Source organism: Pteropus medius, unplaced genomic scaffold (assembly GCF_902729225.1).
Source record: "Pteropus medius unplaced genomic scaffold, Ma_sr-lr_union100, whole genome shotgun sequence".
NCBI lineage: Eukaryota > Metazoa > Chordata > Mammalia > Chiroptera > Pteropodidae > Pteropus > Pteropus medius.
Window position 1 is genome coordinate 27,102,126 of NW_024349800.1, and position 14,192 is coordinate 27,116,317.

Genomic DNA, 14,192 nt, shown 5'->3' on the forward strand with positions numbered 1-14,192 from the left:
ACACACACACTTGAACCATTCTTTCTCACTCTTGCCTCACACCCATATTCTGACAAATCCCTGAATCCTCAGCATTGTATAGTAACTGCTGTTCTTGCCACCTTTTTGCTTCCTGGTGGGTCTGTAATTGTCATCTCATCCCTGGAGCAACATTAGGATCACTCAATAAATTGATTGTCAGGGGATATTTGAAGAACAGAACAGCTTGAGCTCTAGAAGCCAAGTGCCTTATGGCCTCCAGCCCAGAAAAAGGAAGCAATGAGAATGAACAAACCTCATCCCATTCGACTCCTCCAAGACATTAATGAGAATTAAGCAAGTGAATATCATTCCTTATTTCTACTCAGAGAGAGCAAACAACAACACAAAGAAGATTAAAGAATTAAATAAAACCATCCATGGCATTTCTTTTCATTTAGAATGAACTGGGAAAAAAATATCTGACTCTTGGATTTGAAAAAGTTCTTTAGCCCTCCTCATGTACATGCGATTTGCCTTTTTTCTTTTTTTTGCACTTACAGCATCCAGATATGATGCTATGAAAGGAATTCTTCTATTGCTCTTCATTTGAAATAGTGTTTAAGTTTCATATACTCAAGCTTCCAAATCTAAGATTCCAGTATATACTCTCTTTTAAAATCCTGCTATGAGGGTGATGATATATGATGATAGCCTCTATTGGAAATATGTTATACACTTTGCTAGGAAAAAGCCTAAGTGGAGACGAAATCTACATTTCAAGATATCCTCTGAGCAGCCAACTCTTATGGGGAAGATCAAGATCATGGGGTACTTCTAAACTCATACAAACTCTTTATTTCTGTTAGAAGATCATTGCATCAGTCAATACAGGGGGCGCGGACAGGGATGGGAGAGTAAGAAGAATTGGCTCAGTGCCTACTCTGTGATTCAGCCGTTAAAACTCATCAAATCATGCACAATTTGGCCTGTTAACCCCATTTTATAGACATGAAAATAGATATTTAAAGAAATTAAGAAAATTAAGAAAGTCACACAATTTGACTCCAAATTTCATGTTTTCTTCATCTCATCATGCTGCTTTTCAGACATGATAAATCCTTAAATTAAGGAAGTGTTGGTGAGAACAATGAGAAGGAAATAAGAGTAACATTCCAGAAATGAGAAGAAAAAAAATCGAACATGTTAATCTATATATTATTATCTATTAGTGAAAATACACAATTGCTCCTTTACTTTAATAATAAATTAAAAAAACATTTACTAAAGATGGCTTTGTGCCAGGTACTGGACCCATGCTGGAATCATGAAAACCTGTAAGACACTATAATAACCCTGAAGGAGCTTATAGCCTAATGAGGAAGTTTTTCTAGGTTGTAAGTGCAGTGACTTAAGTTTGCAGTACAAGTTCTCTAAAAAAAATTTTTTTAAAAAAATTAAAAGATAGCACCAAAATTGAGTCTTAAAGGATAATTAGGTCAGGGAGAAACAGGGGAGGCAAAGGTAGGTCAAGTAGAGGGAGTAGCAGGCACAATATCACTGAGAAGGACTTCTCCTAAGGTAGAACTCTAAGGCCACATAACCACACACTGGCCATTTTCTCCACTATTCAGATATAGCAAAATAAAAATAAAAATGTAACTAGACAAAATCCAAAAGGCATAACTGTGCTCAAATACAAATTAGACATTTCTGTAGCCTAAAAGCAAATAAGTAATATAAATCTTTCAGGTCTGGTCCTGAAGCTATGGAGTTGCTATTCTCAGGCTGTGGGTACCAGCAGAGGAGGCTAGGAATTCCTACTTCTGTGAGTAAACAGAGATTAAGAATGCCTCACACAACACTCATGGTCAGAGCCGGGCTTGGAGCCTACCAGTGAAAAAGGCTACAACCAGCTGCTGGATTGCAAGAAAGCCCAGTAGATAGCATCCCTTTTCCTCTTCAAGTTCAGAACTGACAAAGAGAGGGGAAAGGAGAGAAGAGGAAGAAAGGCGGTGAGAGGAGTCTAGTCAGGAAAACAGAGATCAAAATGTGTTTTATTACAGATAAAAGCTAGATTGGAGAGTGTAGCTTAAATGCATAGCCGGTTGGACTGGGTAACAGTCCACTGAATTAGATAGATTTATCTACTCAATAACAGGTAGTAATGCAAAACTGCCAGCTCCTCTGCAGAGGCAGAGTAAAAATTATATTTTGGCCAAGAGGGCAGACCGGAATTCTCTCATCCCTGCTTGCAGGCAGTTCTAAAAAACAAAAACCAAACCAAACCAAACCAAACCAAACCAAACCAAAGAAGCACAAACTAAAGCACACATACTCATTCCATCTCAGAAACTCTCTAAGCAAATCAGTCAGTCCTTCTCCACTAAGGAAAAGTGAGTGATGAGGTGGGGAAGCAGCCAGAAGTATTACTTCAGTGGAATTCCCAGCCACAGTCCTTTTCCTCCCAAGAGTATCCTCTATCTAGCGCTATCATTTACATAACATTTGGTACCTAAGAGGCTGAAAGCGGCAGGCACTGCCTTGCAGCCCTGACAGACTCAGTGGCAGCACCTATTTTATTTATTTATCTTCGTTTTCATCATGAGACAAAAGTGTGACACTGCCAACAAAGATCTAGTGGTGAACAGAAGAATCTGGGTAACTGGATAGAGATAGCCTCAAAGATCCAAAGAAGGAAGGTTGAGTACAGAGGATGAAAGTAAAACAAAACAAATCCCCTCAACACCAGCCTGAAGACTCCAATTCCAAAATGTAAGAGAAAAAAAAGCTAAAAGAGCAAATCAATAATTTCAATAATTGGAAGGACAAAATAAAAATAATTTGTAAGTGGCTTTAAAATAATTATAGTTAATAATCTCAAAGTGACAGAGATATAAATAACCCTCAAAAAATAACAAGGAAATAAGAAATAAAAAAGATAAATTAAATAGAAATGAGAATGGGTATCTGAATAAAGACTTACAGGAATCACCCATAACATAGTACATAAAGATAAAAATTGAAAGGGCAGCTCTGAGACATACAGGATGAGAACCTTCAGTACACACTCATGGGCATCCAAACAGAAGAGAATTAAGGGAATGGCAGATAAGCAATGTTGGAAAAGATGATAATTGAGAATTTCCCCAAGTTGAATAAAGACTATGTCTTCTCAAATTGAAAGTTCACATCAAGTGCCAAGCAAAAAATGGAAAACAAAATCCCCACTGAGGAATATCACAAAGTCACCAAGGAGAGAGCCAGCATGATGATATGGTGAGCTCTGAGGATTACGGTGCTCCCGGAGCATAGAGTGAGGCACTGATTAGCAAGATAGGAAAGCAGAACCAGGGATCATATCACGAAGGGTCACAATATGGAGTATGTGCTTTATCACTTACATTAGGGGAATCCAAGAAAACCACACCGAAGGACACAAGTCTGAAATAAATAATACCAACTGAGCTCAAAAATAGATAATAAAGCCTGAACCAGCATGGTAGAAGGGAGAGTAGAGAGGACAGCACGGTTTGGATGTAGGGAACGAGTGAGGGAAATGAAGAAGTCAAGAATTACTCTCAGGCGTCTGACGAGGGTTATACCATTGGAGAGAGTGAATACAGAAAATGGAACAGGTTTACAGATGACTAGCTCAATCTTACACATGTTTAGTGTGGGAAATCTGGGAAGAAATCATTGACAAGATATGGCCATCATCAACATAGAGATCTCTCCATCATCTACAAAGGTCACCCAAATTCTAAATTTACCAAGAGGACCTTATCAGTGGCAGCTCATTAGCTAGATGAAGAGCCATTTCCAAGAGAAGCAGGGATAAGGTTTTGACTAAGTAGGCTTTGCAAGTGATAGGAAACTCAGACAGTAAGAGATAAGGGGACCTGATGATATTGGACATTAGCAACAGAACAGCCAGCTAGACAGCAGGGCAATGTTTGCAGCAAAAATCAAGGAGGCAAAAGTCTGAGAACCCAAGGTGCCATGCTGCAATAAGGCATCAAGGCTGAAATAAAAAATGGCAGTTGAAGAACAAGAGGCTGTGAAGATACTTAAAGGATAAGGTTATAAAAATTAGAAAAGCAGGAAAAAACTATTGCCTACATATGGGGCAGGCAATTGTAAATACCTGGTCAAGATGAACTTTGCTTTGGCAAGAGAACAGCAATAGTTGTTCATTTAAAAAAAAAATTGTTGAAGATAGGTTCCTAAGATAATTTTGACCGTGACTTAAACCTCTGAGTGAGGACCAGATAGATACTCTCTGCAGTCTTGCAAATAAGAACTACACTTGCCCACAGAATGGAAGTGTATTGCTATTGATTTTGCTCCACTATGACAATACATGAATGAATAATGAAACGAAAGTTAGGATTTTTGAAAGCTAACCAGAATAAATCTTTACTTTCCCAGGATGAATGGCTAAGTGGCTCTTTTCAAGACTTAGATAATGGTTTCTAAATGAAGGAATGAATATCAAGAGCTTAGAGTGTTAACTCAAGCTAAGACTTTGAGGAGACCTCTGGAAATATTTAAAAAGATAGATTAGTGAAACGGTGAGGCAGAGATTAAGTGAACATGCTTTCAGATCTGTCATGTGGCATTGCATCTGCCAGGTTATTTATTTTTCAGTGCCTACCCTACGATGAATCAAAATCACCTTTAGGAGAATCCTTATTGAATAACATTGAAAAAAGTCAGAGATACTGGTTCCCAATGTGATTTTATTCTCTGGGCAAGAAAGATATTTTAAATCTTTCTTCATAATTATAACTGCACAATTACTATTTGATATAGTTTTATGGTAAATCTTTATTAATAATTTTTTAGTAAATGATATTCTTCATGTATATAACAAGTTCTTTTTCCTATTCTGCTTACTTCAGAATTTAAAACTAAGAGATATAGAACTCTCTTACAATATATTTTTTCCCTACAATAATCCCTGAGGTGCCTGGGGCCCTAGGTTTGTTTTCTTTTCTTTTGTTACACTATGTCTTAGACAGCAAATGCTGTATAGGAGGAGAGTTTGGTACAAACCCTAAATCTTGGAGCAACACATAGGGGTTAAAAAATCAATTTTAATGGTATAGTGGCTTTAGTTGGAATGTCAGATGGACCAGAGACTAAGTCTTGGCTCTGCTACTTACTAGCTCTGTAAATTTAGGTACACTATTTTAATTCTTCGAGGCCATCTCCTCATCTGTAGAATAAGGATGATAATAATAATCCCTTCTTAATAGGATTGCTGAGAGGGTAAAATGTGATTATGTAGTAGTTTTCACAGTTCTTTCCTCAGAGTAAGCATGGATAAAATATTAGTTCATCATCATCATCTATAGAACCTGTATGTGACCAATTTTTGTGTTCTTTTCATTCATTCATTTATTCAATGAATTTATAGTAAGATCCCATTAGAGGCAAGCCACTTGCAGTAGAGAGTATGAATGCGAATCAGACAGAAATGTACCTGTGTGAATGAGATCTCTAACAAGAGCCATCAGATATCATAACTCTAGATCATTGTAATTGAATGGCCACAGAACTGGGAAGGAATAAATCACTTATGATTGAGATTAACAATACAGGGAGTTAATTTAAATTGGGCTTTGAAAGATGGATTAAGTTTTAACATGGAAGACCTAGAAAAAGAAACAGGTATTCTAAACACAGAAAAGAAATATAATATAAAAGCAGAGATCATTATCATTTCTTCAATCTTTAGAATAATAATATTCTATCATATATTCAGGCCCTAAAATTTCTAACCCAAAGGTTTTTAAATGTGTCCTGTTTCTGTGTGTACTATCATTAGTGAGCCCTTTATGGCAGATACAATTTTCTCAGGACTATGGTTTGATAGGCTTCACTGTACAGTGGTTGAGGGGTTTAGTGAGGCACCATGGCACCACACAGCCTGGATATTTCCCAGCTCTGGCGTATGATAGCAGTGCAATCTTAGCAGAGACACTTATCTCTGAAACTTAGTGACTTCATCTATAAAATGAATATAATGACATCTATTCAGAAACGAGAAATCTAGAGAGCTTTAGCATAGTGCTGGTCTCACTAAGCTAAGTGTTCAATAAAAGGTAGCCATTGTTATCATTTTATTTCTTCAAAACGTGAATTATGAAAACCACATATAAGTATGTAAAATCTCTAAATATCAAATGCTTATAGTTTTGAAATTTTTATTGTAGGCATTTTCGATTCCTTAAAAATAAATAAATAAATAAATAAATAAATAAATAAATAAATAAATAAATAAACCTTTTTTCTTTTTCTCCCTCTAGACAACAGAAAAGGTACTATGTTTTCAATATTATCACATCACATGGCCTTTGTTGAATGAAATAGTCAAAGCATTATCTTTTCAAGAACTGCATTTACTCTCCTCTTTGTGTGATCTGCTCAAAAATTGGGATAGTTTGTGAGTGAAGACAGTTTGGGCATCACATTCTCCCTTGTCCTCATTTTGGTCACTCCCTCATTCTGCCTATGTCTGTATAGACTCAAAGTACAAGTACGTTAATAGGCAAGAGAAGATGTAGTGTGAGTCTCAAAAATCCTTTTTACTCTAATAAATACAATGCCTAATAATATTCAATTTTGAGTAGAAGCACAGAAAAATTTCTGAAAGGTAAATGGATTTTTTATTTTTCATTCTCTTTTTACTAAGCACGAAATTCTGTCTTCAGGGAAAAAAAGAAAGCCTCCAATAGAAAGAACATGTACAGCTGAGTTCTGTGAAAAGTAACATGGAATCAAAGGAGTTGACATCAACGACTGGCAAGCAAACCAAAGTTCCCAAAAGCTGATGTATGATACAGTCCAACGGGGTAAAGCAGAGCTTGGTGAGGGGTGAAAAGTTGAATGGAATTGCATAAAATGAAGCAGAACATCACAGAGAAGTTAATTTCCCATCAAATCTGATGTTCCAGGTTCGATACCCCCAAAGTATTTTTACTGTACTCCGCATCATCCCAAATAGCAATAGCCACTCTTCATTTGACAGTTCCTAAAACTCATACTTAAATGACTCTATTAAAATGAGAATTTTTTTCTTTAGCTGAAGAAAAGAATTTCCTACTTTAATAATATTTTGAATTATAACACTTGAAAACAAAAAAAAAGAAAAAAGAAAGGAAGAAAGTTAAATCTATTTTTAATTAATTTAGTCCAACAGAAAGGAAGATTTAGGAACCAAAAATAATTTAACGTTGTTATTTGTAGTCATATTAACCAAATACTATTTTCTTTCTATTGTTATGATTTAAAAAAAATAGCATTTGTGTTTCTAATAGCTGTACTTCAAAAAGTACATAACTGAAAGTCAAGAATCGTGGGGTTGAGTCCATGCTGCTGGGTTTATTTCATGGAAGCTCACTGGGTCAGCTTCTGTCAATGTGAGGTAACTGAATTGGGCTACTGCTGCATGCCCTAGAAATCCGACATCTAATGATGATCTCTATGTCTGGATTTATTTTATCTACCTAAACTCCCTATTTTTTCTGTTAAGACTAATAGCACATGATAATTAAACGGACAAAAATAAGAAACTGTTTTGACCAATGGTTCTCAAAGTAGGGGTCATAGATGATAGGCCTTAGAGAGGGTTTCTTTAAATATGTTATAATCCTAATACTATAGTTATGTAAATACATGTTTTATTGAGATACAATTGACATATAACATTATATTAGTTTCAGGTGTATAACATAATGATTCAATGTATATATACTTTGTGAAACGATCAGCATTACAGGTCTAGTTAACATCACCACACAGTTATAACTTTTTCTTGTGAAAAATAAAAAAAATTTCTATTTACTTATATTATTTATATTCATATAATTATACAAACATATAATATAATCAAACAAAAAACATTTTAAGTTATTTTAATACTACATGATAAATATATATGATGTAATAATATATGATAATTAAAATGAAAACATACATATTTTTTAAAACCCTCTTGTTGATCTACCATCTTTGGCCCCTATATATATATGTAATACACAATATAAACTATTAACTTTATAGATAAATACCCTTTATTATTATTTGGGTGACCATTATGTAACCAAGTACAGTCACTTATTGTATCTTTGTTACGCCGTTAGGAACAGTTACTACCTAAAGATTCAGCAAATTCTTTCCATTTTGTTGCTAAATATGAATGGCTGCCCTATAACTTAAAATGTCCTAAATGCAAAAAATGACAACTGCCCTATATGTCTTTATGTGGATTCTTTTAAGCAATTACATAAGCCAAACTCGTAAAATTTCAGATTTGAAAGTTCTTATCACACCACTAATTTAACTGAGTGCTTGTGAACTTGGAGATCACATTCATGTGTTTTGAGAAACACTGGTCTATAATATCTGATATACCATCTGAACAACCAAACTATATTATAAATGTAACAGTTCTTCCTAAGTAGGTTTTTTTCCCAAAATTCTTTTTTTAAATAATTGAAGAAAAAATAGTTTCTGTCCTAAACAACTATCAAGATTAAAAAAACCCCAAACTCTAAGAACCAGAATATATATTTAACATGAGATATACACTGAAAAGTAAACAGTGTATAGGGGAGAACTGCAAATTCTGAAAATAGGGGAGAACTGCAAATTTTCCTTCAGTTATGAAAGTCATGGTATTTTCCCATAAATCAACACTAATTCTATCTTCTTTGTTTTGAGTAACTCCATATTGGTTTTTTGGGTCATATTAACAATGTACCTTCCTGCTCTCCAGAATAACAATTGCTCTCATATATAATATCATATTCATTTATGCGATGTCCATATAACAATCAAATATTCTTTCTTATAGTTCCCTGACTTCTCTGTTCCTTTCAGGTGTTCCAAAATCAGAATTGCATTGCAGAAATTATCTAGTAAATCTGATTTTCTTCCAAATATCCCACAGGCTGCCCTTTTCCCATAATGCCATCCAGATGGCCTTCAACCCACACGAAGCTATTAGAAACAATAATATTCCAAAAGTCCTTATCCCATCAACTCCCTTTTCTTATGTTCAGTTTATTTCTTCTGGTCTCACTTGCTGAATTTATGTGAGATATGAAAAAAAACTTCATAAAAATCACAGGCTTAGAGAGGGCCTCTACTATCCTCGTGTTTGTGTGTTTCTCTCTCAGAAATAATAAAGAAGAAAAAGCTGAGTTGAATTATAAGACATTGCTCACCAATGAGAAAAAGATAAAAGTGCTTGGCATAACTTAAAGCAAACAAATGGCTTTAAGTCTACCAATCAAATGCCCAGTATCACTGCATAGTTAAGTAAGTGCCTAGGAAGGAGGTCACCTCCAGATATTTCCTCCTACATAAAAAAAGTATGCTCCCAAGGCCTACAGGGGTTCTTCATCTTGAAAAGGCAGACAAGAAAAAATAAGCCATGGCATAGTGAAGATGGAGCAATGGGAGCTGTCAGCCACTGGAATGAGAAAGAAGTATTTGGGTCAACTGCTTTGGACCTCAGGTTAGTCCTGACTAAAATGAGTATAGGCTCAAAATTTCTTCCAGAAGTAAATTTCTCTAAGTAAATGACTGTGTCTGATTAAGCAAATTTATTAAAGTTCAGTGCTTACTGAGTCGTACTTACTAGCAGCTAGAAATCTCTAGGGCTATTATTTCTTTGCCCCAGGAATGCTCGAGATGGAGAAAGTTCACCTTGAGATTCCTAAATATTACCTTTGTCCTTCTTCCTCTAATCCTGCATTCACACCCATTAGTGACAAGTGCAGGTAAATTCTGGGAAGGTGAATGTAAGTAAACGTCTAAATACACACGATTATGTAGTACTACAAGGAAAGTCAATGGAGGCAGGTGCAAAAGAAGGTCAAAAACTTCCTTACAATTCTGATAACTAAAAATGAAACTGGATCCAAAACCATCACCATGCAGATGGGCTGGCTTTTGTCATTTGTTGTTTTTAAAAATGTTCCTGAGCATAAAAACCAGCAATCAACAATTTCTTACTTTGGCCTAAGTACTGCGGGTGTTCTTCCAGTCCATTTGTTGACATAGAGTTTCCATGTTAATAATAGCTAATTATTTGGCAAAAACAACTAACAACCTATTTTCCCTTGATCTCACATATTCAAGTGGCTTAGAAAAGATAATTCTCACACAGCAGTGGTTACTTTTTTCTCTAAAGAATTACATAAATTCAGAACAAGACTATTTGGTCAAAATCTGAGGACATTCTTTTATAGCATTTTCTTCTTTAAATGTTTTAAGAAAGATATATAACCTGTTTTCTATTTTTCCTTCAAATATCAAAGCAGATACGGACTTACAAATTGGCACTTTGGAAGGTTACTTTATATAATCTTTAGCGTGTCAAAAGTACACCATTTAGGATTTGTTTGCAATTTGCCCTGGTAAATAACTTCAGTTTCATTTTTCTGCGGCATCTCCACTTTTTCTTTACTTTGGGTGGTAGCTGGGGATGGGGCGGGGTGGGGCTGCAAAATAAAGTTGTCTGTGATATATTTTACTGAATGAACTATTCTCATCTAGACCTTTTCCTAATGCCATTAGAATTTCAAGCCTTCCTCCACTCCAAATTAGTTATGAAACAGAGTTTTAAATATAAAGCTAGGTATGAAACTAGTAGGTGGAGACTACATAAAATCATCTGCTGACATGTGAACCCATAATCCCCTTATGACCTGGCACCAGCCTTTTGACTCTGCTTTACCAAATGCCCTCAGTGGCCACTCTCCCCTTTTTCTAATCATCGTTAATGACTTTTTTGTCATTTCGAGATGACAAGCTTTCCCAGAAAACTATGAGCCTGGGCAAAGACAAGTACATAGGTATACTCATGAGTGCTGCCATCTTCCTCCTAAGAGCCGACATTCAGTCCCTGGGTTTCCAAACTTTAGTAATTCTTATCTTTCTGTCCTGGCTTATGACATGTCTGTATTATGACCTATGCTATTATTTACTCTGTGGTGTCTCTTCTAATAATTTTATTTTTAAAGGAAACTATATCATGTTAAACATGGAAAACCAATGTTTACCTAATATAGTAGTCTCTAAATTTTTTAGTTCATATATCCCATAAGTAAAAATTTTGAGTACGTACATTATTCATAGCAATGTACATATATTACTACACAAGTATATCACATTATAACAAACAAGAAAATGTAATGGATCAGTTTAGAAAAAAATACAAATAAAAGTTCAACGATTCTTGTACCAAAATAGATCATCTCATATAATTCCTAGAGTATGCATGTCAAACTATGGTGACCATTTTTCTAATACACATTAAAATAAAAACATAATATTGTTTTAAATCTATATATTACCTAAAATCATTTAGAGTACTGCCAGTAGCATGAATATCTCACTTTTCTATTTGCAGAGGAAATCATCAGCATAACAAAGAGAAAGATTGTCCTTGTTCTCAAAGAATACATTCATCTTTTCACTTTCAAACTCTTAGCTTATGGGATGGATCTTTTCAACTTTTCAAATCAGGAGAAGAGTGGCCCTCATAAAGTTAAGAGTGTTCATCCTATTCTTGCATCTTCCAAATAGCTCATACTGACAGCCACAGTCAGATGTGATCACCATTATGCTGGACAGATACAGGTCTATTTTCAATAATTGGATAAAGCAAGGATACCACTCTCCAAAATAATATCATTTCTAGTGCTTCAACAACCAAAAAAGAAGATACAGATGCTGAGATCCAGAGAAGAGACTACCAATTAAAGTCTTTTTCAGTTTATAGAATTGAGAAATTTGGATTGGGTTTTTGGTTTTTTTTGTTTGTTTGTTTGTTTGTTATATGCTCTTTTGCTTTTTGAAAATCATGACAAGGAACACTTCAGAAATATCTAGGAAATATTATTGACTACTAATCCAAGCACCTAGGTTTTTTTGTTTTTGTTTTTTTCCAGGTGAGAAAACTAAGGGTCAAATTGGCTGTGATTGATCTAAAATCACATGCTAGAGCCAGGATTCAAAACCCAGGTTTGTTTATATTCAAAGCTGCAGGCTCTACTTAAGTCCATAGTGGTGCTTCTTTGCTTATTCCAAAATAATGCTACGGAGCTTTTACACTTTCTCTCACTCTCTCTCATATAAAACTCTCCATATAAATATATGTCTCTTCTCTCTCCCCACTCCTTCTCTTTCTCCTCTTTTCACAATTTAAGAAGTAAAGTAAAAGCATTATTTCACTTAAAGCATGTCTCCTTTACCAAGAAGGATGAACAATGTTCTCTCTCTCTCTCTTAATATCTCTCTCTCTCAGTATATATATATATATATATATATATATATATATGTTTCTTCTTTGTGAATTGTGGCTTTATGTCCTTTTCCCATTCATCATTTGATGGGATCAGGCCTTCCTTACTGAGCTCATCTGTGATGTGTTTGTTAAGGTTTATCACTCACAAACCTGTGCTCGTGGGCAAGTTATTGCAGCTTCCTGTTACTTGTTTCCTAATCTATAAAATGAGAATAATCATCTCAGAAAGTTGTTGAGAGCATTAAATGAATCAATACATACCAAAACCATAGAACATTTTCTGGCACAAAGTAAATCCTCAATAAATATATATTTTGTCTAAAATATTCAGCATATTATTTGCTTATAAAGGCATCTCTTCAGTCTTTGATTCTCTATTGATTTACCTTTCTAGACATTTATCAATTTATTAACTTACCAGACTGCATAATTTTGCTTGTGCTTAATTCTTGTTAGAAATATTCTGATTTGATAGACTACTTTAAAGACTGATGAGGCACTTCAGGATTGTAGAATTTTAGGTCTAATAACAAGCTGTTAGCATTGTACGGAGAGACCTCAGAGCTCTACAGAGTTGGTCATCTATCCATAATGTCAACTAGGGCACTGAAGATTATGGACCAAGTTAAAGATGTAAGGGTTATCCTATGTAAGGGTTATCCTAGAGGGCCCCACACAGGCCATGGAAAGGATGATTAAATGCTATTTTATAAAACATTTCTTAAACATTTCCTATGTATATATTACTGAGCCAAGAAGAACAAAAAGATGAATTCTCTATTTTTATTGCTTCTCGAATTCACTCAATAAATACTTCCTGAATGTTGTGTTTCATATACATCTACCCTCACAATTAGAAATATAGAAGTTGTGCAGGTTTAGAGTATGGGGATATGAAAATGCTGAATTCAATTTTGGATATCTGAGACTGAGGGCCTGAAAGACATATTGGGTAAGCAGTTGGAAAGACTGGCCTGGAGATCAGGAGAGGAGCATGGGCTAAAGACACAGATAGCAGCAAAGTCACAAGAATGAATGAGATTAAGCAGGGGAGGCGGGGATGTGTAGAGAAAAAAAGAAGACCTGGAATGGAGTCCAAGGAAGACAGATGCATAAAAGAGGTGTATGCAAAAGAGGCCAGGAGGGAGTAGAGGTAAACGGGAAAGCAGCAACCAAATTGTCACAGATTTCAAGGGAAAAGAGAGCATTTTAAGAAAGAAAAATGGCTAACAGCATCATGTCACTGTGCGAGGTCAAAAACCATTGGGATTACAAGTGGCCTTTTGATTCATAAAAAGTGAAGAGAATCTGTGGCCATGACAAGAACATTTTCAGCAGAGTAGTGAAAAATAGTAGTAGGTTGAGGAACAAGAAGCAGTTAAGGAAACAGCAGATACAGACAACTCATTTTAGAATTTTTGTTCTGAAGGTTGATAGATATATGGAGTAGTAGCTGAAGTAGGCATGGGATGGAAGGAGGGTTTTCTGCCTGGTTTCTGCATGTATATATGTGGAGGGGGGTGTATTTATAAAATCTCTCAATATGTAGCAAACATCTATATCTATGTTTATAAGGACATTAACATCGTCTGGCTTTGAAAGGCTCAAAAAGCTAGAACAAAGTTAAAAATGTTAGATGAAAACATATAGGAGTCTGATAATCAAAACAGATTTTACAAACTCATGCAATGAAGTTTCTAGGCACCAACATGTAAAAAAAAAAAAAAAAAGAAATTTATTGTCAAATGTACCTGCAGTCCAATCCTGTTACCACCTATGTAATTTTGGATGATTAACTTAAACCTCGTCAGATTCAATTTATTCATCTCTATAAAAGAGATAATACAATTTTCCCAGTAGATGTTTGTGCTAAACAAATAATAATACTGACCACTTACTGTTCACAGAG